We start from the raw sequence: 9,550 nt of genomic DNA on the forward strand, positions 1-9,550 counted from the left end.
CATTCTGAAAAGTTGAATACTGCATTTCGAGTGGGATTTTAAACAGGGGTTCAAGATGATCCTATTGCTATTCTCATTTTCTACTTGTTCCTGGGACCTTGTTAAATTATTCCTTACCTTGAAATTGACTGATACTGCTTATTTGACCTGTGTTGATGTCTGATTACGTGAAGTAATACCAAAAATAAACGGAAACTTTGGGAAAATACTACAAAGTCACGGGTAGAAGATCTTTAATCTCCATGAAGGAAACTCTAGAGACTTTCACTTTTCTTCACCGAACAAACTTTCTCTGCAATGCACGAATATTTTAGTGACCATCAGAAGGCATCCCTGATATCCCTTTTACTGCTCATCCCCCATTATCTTCGGAATCATTTACTCACATATTAGATGGAAGGAAGGAAGCACCTGGAATTAAAGATTTATTTATTTATTTATTTATTTATTTATTTATATTAAAGGATAACCCATTTACAAATACCAATTGAGTGAAAGTTTCCCAATTGGGCCGTAATCTTCCATGGGGTCCTACAAAATTCATAAAAGAGCTGCACAGATCAGAAAAAAACTAATAAAAACACAAAAAAGTATGGGGGGAAAACATGACATAAAATAAAGAGCAGCAACAAAATAAAAATTATATTTAAAAACAGCTATTTGTCAATATTATCTTTAATACAATGCTTCAGTTCGGTTTTAAACTCGCAAGACTTGGGCTACATCGAAGATTCTCTGGCAGTGAATTCCAAATCCTGGAAGCACGCATAACAAAAGCTCTCTGACCAGACTCGGTTCGAAGCTGTGGAATTTGCAGTTTGCGCGTAGAAGAGACGCGTGTAGGATAAGTATGGACAATCATTACATGCAATGGAACAAACATGTCAGCAATATACGTTGGAATAGAATTCTCGAAATATTCAAAGACTAAAATACAAGTAAAATAAAAGTACATTGATTTACAGAGAGAACATAGGCGGTTTCCAAAAGGTAATTACTCGAAATGTTAAAATTTACATTAAGAAGGACTCTTAGAGCCCTTTTCTGTATTATAAACCCTGTCGATATTTTTCATGGTTGCATTTCCCCAAACTATATGGAATGATTGACTCTTTCTTTACATTTTGTTTCTTGCTTTTTGTTCTTCTGTTGTTTATATCTCTCAAAAAGACAGAGTCAGTTTCTTGTTGGGAGGAAAAAGTAGCAGAATGAGAAGAAATAAAAAAGCAAACAGGGTATAAGACACACTTGCTTTGTTTAACAAACAGGAAATGTTACAACAAGATCTGCCCATCATGATGACATGCCAATTCTGACCATTGAATGATGGAAATTTCGGAATTGTTCACGGAACCAACATGCTTAGAATTTCATGAATCGAAGGGATAGTCGTTTGTGATGTGTGTTATACTCTCTCGGCATTTTTACATACTTGTCAGTTTTGCCTTGACGTAGAATGATAATTTACCTGATTTTTGAAGTCACACTGACAGTGCGCATGCGTCCTTACAATGACTGGTTGAAAGTTGGTAGATCAACATACAAAGTGGGTTTTAGAAACATTTTGCAAAATCTTTGGTCAATAATAATAGAATAATCTGCAAAGCGGAACAAATTACTTCCAGTTAGTCTGAAATGAAATTAAATGTTAAACCCGGACATTGCACGCGGAATAGCAATATTATTCCTATAAACTGTTTTACCTTGGGGATTTTTGAAAACTGCAGATGTGATGTAAATGAACTGCAATAGATGATCGGAACAAATGATAACGCAAAGGCATAAGTATTTTAACTTATGTGTAAAGACCACATAAACATTTTCTCAGACTGGTATTGACATTGTAAAATGACATTACTGTAAGTCAATCACCAAATCTTACTACCGAATAAACAGAGCGCTCAAGCCTTATACATCTGACTTTATTTACGTCTTTCCCAGACTGGTAGACTCGAATGTATGCCATGGCTTGATAATGACCATTACTTCTCTTTTGATGGAAGCATCATCTGTTAATAAATTTCTTTATGAAATAAATGAATCTGACAATGATGCTGGCTTCTTTAGTGATTACATTAAAATTCAAAGTTATGGTCACGTGAGAAACTTCCTTAGCTGCATTGAGTTAATTTACATAATTTTCGAGTGTCAGGGATAAAATTTTAGAAAGAAGAGATAAAGTAAGTCATGGGGAAATATTACACGTACCTGGTTTTACTGATACCTGATACGTGTATACGTGTGGATAATGTCTGCAACTTTTTAATTTTTGTTGATACAGTTACTGTCATCGTGTGTCTTAAATTGAGAAAGCCATAGACCTCGAATTGCTTTCTTCATTTTACAATGAACAGGTCCCAGACAGTGAGAGGCGTGTCGCGTTCACGTCTCACAATATTACGAATTCAAATTTCTCGCCTAGACTCAGCTCAGCGACCATGTTAACTTTCAGATTATAATTATGACAATTTTATTTTAATATCTAACAGTTCACAAGTTGACCCACATCTGCCTTGTTCTGTGTTATTTTACGGCGGAAAGAGAAAAATTGTACATTTGGACAATAAGCCTTATTTAAAATTTTCATTTTCGATAAGTGCTATTGTAAGCTTAACTGTTCTGGGCTCGAAAACAAGTTGTTTTAAAGGTTGACACCTGTTTCTATGACAACAGTTTATATCGACGTGTACATGTCGAGTAATGGTACATAGAGGTACTGAAAAGTCCACTCGTAACTATTATAAATTATAAAGACTTCCTCCTTTGGACTTTAGGACCGAAGTCCTCCCAAATATAATGTACTTATCTACGTGCCAGTTTACGGGTTTGGTCTTTATCACCTGGTTAATACGTAACAAATAATTACGACAATATATTCCATTGTACTTTTTCGTTCCCTCTTCCCCCCTCTCTCTCTCTGTCTCTCTCTGTCTCTCTCTCTCTCTCTCTCTCTCTCTCTCTCTCTCTCTGTCTCTCTCTCTCCCCCCCCCCTGTGTGCAGCATCGATGCTACATTTCGATGATGAATATGCAGGATGTGGACAATCTTTATCATGCATAAGCTTGTGACCGATAACGACTGATTTGCAGTCTGAATATAATTGCCTCTCACAATGGGAAAGTAAAATGTTCAAATGTTCTGTGGAGTATAAGCCTTATGCTCATACACAGTCCTGTACACTCACACTTAACACTAACGTCGCGAAGTCTTCTTTCTTTAAAGCCCCGCTCGCTGTATCGTTCTGCTTTTTCTGAAATCAAATGTAACTTACGTAAAACATGGTCCCTCAGAGAGAGGGACTGTGCGTAAAATGCTTATCGAAGTGTGGCCACAGAATGTTTTTCAAACAACGGCGACGAACGTACAACTTAGCTTTTAACGCTTACATGATTTTCGATCGAGTTGAAACTCAAATAAGGTCGCAGTAAATATACGCCTAAGCAGCTGAATTTAATCAACCAAATCCATCACCGAGGTTTGAAGTAGAGACATTTTCAAAGACAATACGGCTTAATGACGCTAATCCAAAAAATCTCACCTGAGATCGGATGGTATTTTGTTGGTAAGTAAAATACAAAAAGATACAGCCAATGGGGCTTTTAATTCCTGGCACGAACGACGACAACCCACACACACGGCCAAACAGCATGGGTGTAAAACAGACTTGCCATGATTTGGCCTTTTTGGGGTTTGAGAACTTGGCTCCAATACCTGTAACTTTTAATATAGTCTAAAGCAGCCTCGTTCTGCTTTGCAGAATACAGTTTCCTATGACATTCGGAAAAACATATCGAAATGCCTGCAATGTTCAGCTTGTTAATACAGTCTCTCTCTCTCTCTCTCTCTCTCTCTCTCTCTCTCTCTCTCTCTCTCTCTCTCTCTCTCTCTCTCTCTCTCTCTCTCTGTATGTTTGTAAAGTCAAATTATATCGTTGACATTTGGTAAATTTTAGTCTGGACTAAAATTTGTCGACGCCAACGTTTGATATTGCACCCAATGCACTGTTTTCATGAGGACAAACATTTGTAATTCGTGTTGATGTACTCCAGGAACAAAACTTTTTCCGTTTTGTGGAACAAAAATGATGAAGAGTTACAGCTAGTGTCCCTTTAGTCGACGTCATCAATCTTATGAAACCATGCCTACATCTTGAATTTGCATGGTGATGTCCAAAATTTCAATAATGACAGTCATCAAGAAGCTCTGTTATGGATTGTCGACTAGGGCGTATTCATGGCTTAGCTATACTTGCAGAATATTCCGTGAAATATTCCGGACCAGTGCTAAGCATAAACAACTGCTTATTATACTTTAATTATTGGATAAATCGTCTGATAAACTGTTGAGTTGATAATTCTGAACAGCAATTTGACATTTGTTCGTCACATTACATGTATAAAAGTCAGACACAGAACATTCGTGTCGCTCGCAATGAAAGACTTTGCAAATGAACAGCGATTTTCCCATTCCAACGTAAACTGAATGTTTAATATCCTCCCAAACTGTTATGTGTACCACCATTATCACTTTCGCCAGGTTACAATTTTAATTTGGTCTTGAAATCTCGCCATAAACTTGTTCTAAGCTACAACTCTTGTCACCGAACGAACGTCTCAAGTCCGATGAAACGGCACTTTGAAAGAGCGTCAAACTGAAGTACTCTGCGCATGCTCAGTATCCGGACTATTTCAATCATCGAATGGCTGCTTTGCAACTTTGCAAAGCCGTACACAGATCGGTGTACTTCGGTGTAAAACAATACTTGGGGGTGTTCTGGATAACCTTTAAATACAATCAAATCATCAGCTTCCAATACCAACTGTGTCATCTGTTCTGTTTCTTGCACTTTTGTCTACAAGTTCCGTTGGACGACGCTGGTGTATAAATTGCGGAAAGTGGCACTTGTACTATAATGTCAATATTAAAGTCGGTTTGAACGTTTTAATAAATAAAATCGTCAATTTCCTGGGAGTTTTTAGAAAAGAGTATAATGACTCTTCGTCCAATTTGACGAAACCCAAATTATTCTCATATTATCGACTCAAAGGGGTGCCCAGTAGAAGACAGAGTAGACGACCTCAATAATGAAAAATCCTCTACAACAATCACTGTTTTTTAACACGCGTGTGCAAATTCAATCAATATTTTGAAGACCTACAACCAGTCTCAAAACTTGTGGATATAAAATGTTTGAAAATAGAATAATTGTTTTATTCTTGGTACTGATGCCTCACTTCAGTGAATACTGGACTGAGGACATGTTTCCAGCGTTTCTGACTCTCAGTCCGTTTCCTGGGCTGGATATCCTCAGGCCTGTGAATAACAATAATGTAAAAAGCAGCTATATTTTTCTGTTTTACTCCAACAGCACGCAGAGGCCAGTTCTACGCCTGAACACGTACACGAACCTGTACGACAGGCTGGTTCAATTCTTACGTTTATGACAAAAGCCCTTCGACAGCAAGCTCCGATAATCACGATAATACGAATCGCCTATCACGTTCCCATTTTGACAAGGGGTCGTCTGCGCGACCTTTGGCGCCCATCTTCGCGCCCGAATTCCATGGCCGATGCGCAAAGTTGGCAAAATATCACTGCGTTCTTTTCTAACCCTTGCGAGAAGGTGAACATTGTTCATGTGAAAATAAAGCTGGAACGCTTATGAATTCAAATCGAATTCAGATCCTCGTGAAAACAATGATGACATCGGTGACCAGGTCGGTCTGCCCGTACAAAGGTACGGGAAGTAGTAATATGATACGGTCGAATGGCACTATCTTAGAGACGACAATTCACCTGTCAAAAACATTAACAGATTTTGAAAAGCCAGTGCGACGGCATAGAGGTTCACTTATTAATGGATCAAGTAATCTGAGAAGTTTGTGTAACGATTGTTAGTAGGGGCACTCCAAAGACCCAAAATGGGGATTATCGAAAAATCTGGCTGATCGACTTTTGCTCTGTTGATATTTCATATTTGTTCGATAGGACAATTGCTCTGTTTGTCTCCTCACGTATCTTCTCCATCTTATCAAATGTTTATCTTGATAAGCAGCTCTGTTCACAGTTGGACCCCCCTTCCCGGCAGTTTTATACATCACTATTCCTTCGTGTCGGAGGAAGTCAGTTTAACGCTGTTAGCTAAAAATCTAACCCATCGTCTTGAATCAATCACAGTGTAATTGCACTGCCTCGATGATAGTAATGTATGAACATTTACAGGCTTGTCACTAAAGGTAATATAGAAATAATCCATTCTAGTCGCTTTCCGATTACGAAATAACATGATGAGCGATGATAGATTTGATATAATTGTTTTTTTGAAATTATGTACCATCATTTTTTGAACTCGGAAGATATTTCCTGGCATGTGTTCCGTATCATCGGCTACACAGCTGAAGTCACATTGTGACAACGCCACTCTCTGATGTTCAATATTAGCAACTTTGAAGCCTAGGACACTGCAAACAGTATAGTGAAACGACTTGGCTGAAAATTACGTCTCAGTCGAATCCAATCTTTTGTTTGTCTAACTGGACCATATCGCATTATCGATCGGTTCTAAACGGATTAATCTCTGCCAACAGTGCCCAGTTCTTTTATGTTATGGTCAAAACCTGCGCATGCCAGGTTTTCAGTGCATGTGTCTTGTAATATAAGGACATTCCCAGGGAAGGAAATCAGAGAAGCGACTGTCAAAAGATCTATTATATCAATGATAAAGCAACAGAATGCTTAAAAATCCCCAGCTTTCAGCTTTTACCAATACCGTGCGTTCTCGTGTGCGTAATGTGTAATTTCGTTTTATTTCTGATTCCTTTGTGTCAACAGGAAGCTCAGTTAATTGCTTTCATGATTTTAACGACTCTTTCATGATTCCTTTTGCTACTTTTGATTCGTGACAGAATGAAGTAAAAAACACGCAGAAATGACATACATACACTTTAACATTGTTAAGAATATACACCCTTTCCATGCCATCAAACCATGCCACGACTTGCTTACACTTACCAATATTTCACACTTTGACAAAAACATGTATTTTGGATGATATCTCTACCCGCCGTCCCTCTATATACCTTCATAGCACGTGTTAGCACTTGAGTGTCCCTGCTGTACTTTACTATCTAGCCAGTATACGTACGATAGATTACTTAACACGATTACGAAACCGCATGCTTTAGAATTCAACCTTCTCAACTGTAAATTGCTGACTGAATCTAAGTATATTGCATATCAAAAATGTTTTCTTACGTGTGGATTGAAAGAACCCCACTTATAACTGCTGAACGTTACCAAGGTCGGGGAACAAATCAGTCACCCGTTGGTCCCATTTCATTTCTGTGCCACAGGGATTTATCTTAACTAGACAAAGTGCTCCTGTATCCTGCCATTTAAAATCATCCGGGCAGCTATATTTGCACAAGTTTCGATTCTAGTTTGTCGTTCACGTAAACTAAAAGTGTTTGTTTCTGTAAATAACTGTTGTGATAAGAGAACGATAAACCGTCGCCAATATTCGCCAAGCCCAGCTGAACGTCATTTCCCATGCTCCACGTACCAGGCTATATAGTGTGCTATACGTAGGTGCTTTGGCACGAACGCAAATGTGTATAGAAGAAGGCAGTCAAAGTCTCGTTTGCAGGCACTGTAAATTCAATCATATATATCAGTAGATTCTTCTTCCAGTATTTAAGACTGCACATGGCAAGCACATCATGTTTTTCAGGTCAAATTTTAAGAAATGATTTCCACTAAAGCACCCTACACTTCGGGTCTCAATGAATTACGTGGCGTCGATTTAATTTACCATCACGCTGACTCAAGCGCGAAGAGAGCTTTGTTCATGCATAGGATTCGTGTTGATCTTTCCATTATGTAACTTCAATTTTAAACAATTAACTGTTTCGCAAACGGCAGCAAACAGGGCTTTATTTAATTGAATTTGGTCGATGAAAGACTCTGTGTGTAGTTACAGTAACACCTTGTACCCGTTGGTCGTCGTTACCTACGTACCCATATGTGCCAATTGTACTAGCATTTGAAGCGAAGGATTTAATTCAATATCCTATATGCTGTTTTAACATTTTCTCGCCTGTGGCAGTAACACTGTAACAAGGGCTTTTTGAAATTAATTACTTAGCGCATTGATTTCTTAATAAGGCTAAATTAAGCATTATTATAAAACTAACATGGCATATCAACATTCTACCCGAGAGGTATCCACTAATAATTTGCTGGTAAGGACAGAGAGTGAGTAATAACTACTGAGAAGTGAATTGTACACGCAGGGAAAATATGTCGACGGTAATGCGACGCAGAAAAATGCATCAAAATCACCAGAAAACACCAGCTTTGATAGTTCGATTGAATAACAATGATTTTGGTCAGTACCTGCTTCTTGAACTTGTCCTTTCAAGCAGACTGTACAAATCACAGTTCTGCAATAGACTGAGAGTGCTGTCACAGAAGGCTACGAATATAGTGAAAATAAGTCGAAAGAAAACGGAACTTCGATTTCTGTATTGCAACTGAGAGAACTCACAATACCAAGGGAATTGTAATACAGATATTGCATTAAACGTTATGTGGATATCGGCCATAACCATGTCTGGTCCTAAATCTCTTACAATTACTCTGTACTGGTGTAGTCTGGCTAGAGTGCGAGGGACCCGAGGTGTTGTCCTTCAAAACCATCTCACCTGGACAATCACAACACATAAGGGTGGTCTACAATTAAGACAAAAACGCGTATCAGTCCGCGCCTTGACGAACTAAAGTCAAGAAAGACATTTTATGTAAAAAAATGCTCAGGGTGTTTGGAGTGCTCGATGTAATGATGACTGATGGATTTTGTGTAATGGTGATAAACGTCTTCTGTCGGTAAAAGTTCGAGATCTCTATTCTCTGTTTCGCCGTTGTTATCAGCCTGGTTTTATGCACGTTACACACGATATCTGGAGAAACTTGGCACGTTTTATATCCAGTCATATGCATCTTTGTGACGGCTTACTTTTTTAATTGACCACCCGTCGAGTCCTGTCCTGTATTTCCGACGAGGACAAATCATTAACAGTAGGAAGTAGACCATAGTGAATGTACAGTCATTTCAACAATACAATTCCTCAATCTTTTTCCAAGCCACGGCCACGATTGAAAAATGAAATTCGCGGTTTTGTGAAATGCTAATCACTCAGATCACATTCTGACGATACAATCGATATGACAGACCACGACGGTAGCTCAGGACGTAACACGACCCTGTCTCATCATAAACCAGAACTCAAATGTTCATTCAGTAGAATATATTATCCAAAATCAAGATCATGATTTAACAAAAAGGATATCTGTTTAGATTGCTTTCTTTATCAGAAATTTATAAACATAGAACAGTTGAATCAAGAGAGTTCAAATGCCCGATGAAATATTATTGTGCTGGCCACAGCATTCATGTACGTGGGAGACAAAGGGAGTCGGAACAATGGGCGACCTTCGCGTTCAAAACAACATAGAATATACCTGTGTATGAGTCATCTGGAGTCCTAGAAGT

This window comes from Ptychodera flava, chromosome 8 (genome assembly GCF_041260155.1).
Source record: "Ptychodera flava strain L36383 chromosome 8, AS_Pfla_20210202, whole genome shotgun sequence".
In the NCBI taxonomy this organism is placed as follows: domain Eukaryota; kingdom Metazoa; phylum Hemichordata; class Enteropneusta; family Ptychoderidae; genus Ptychodera; species Ptychodera flava.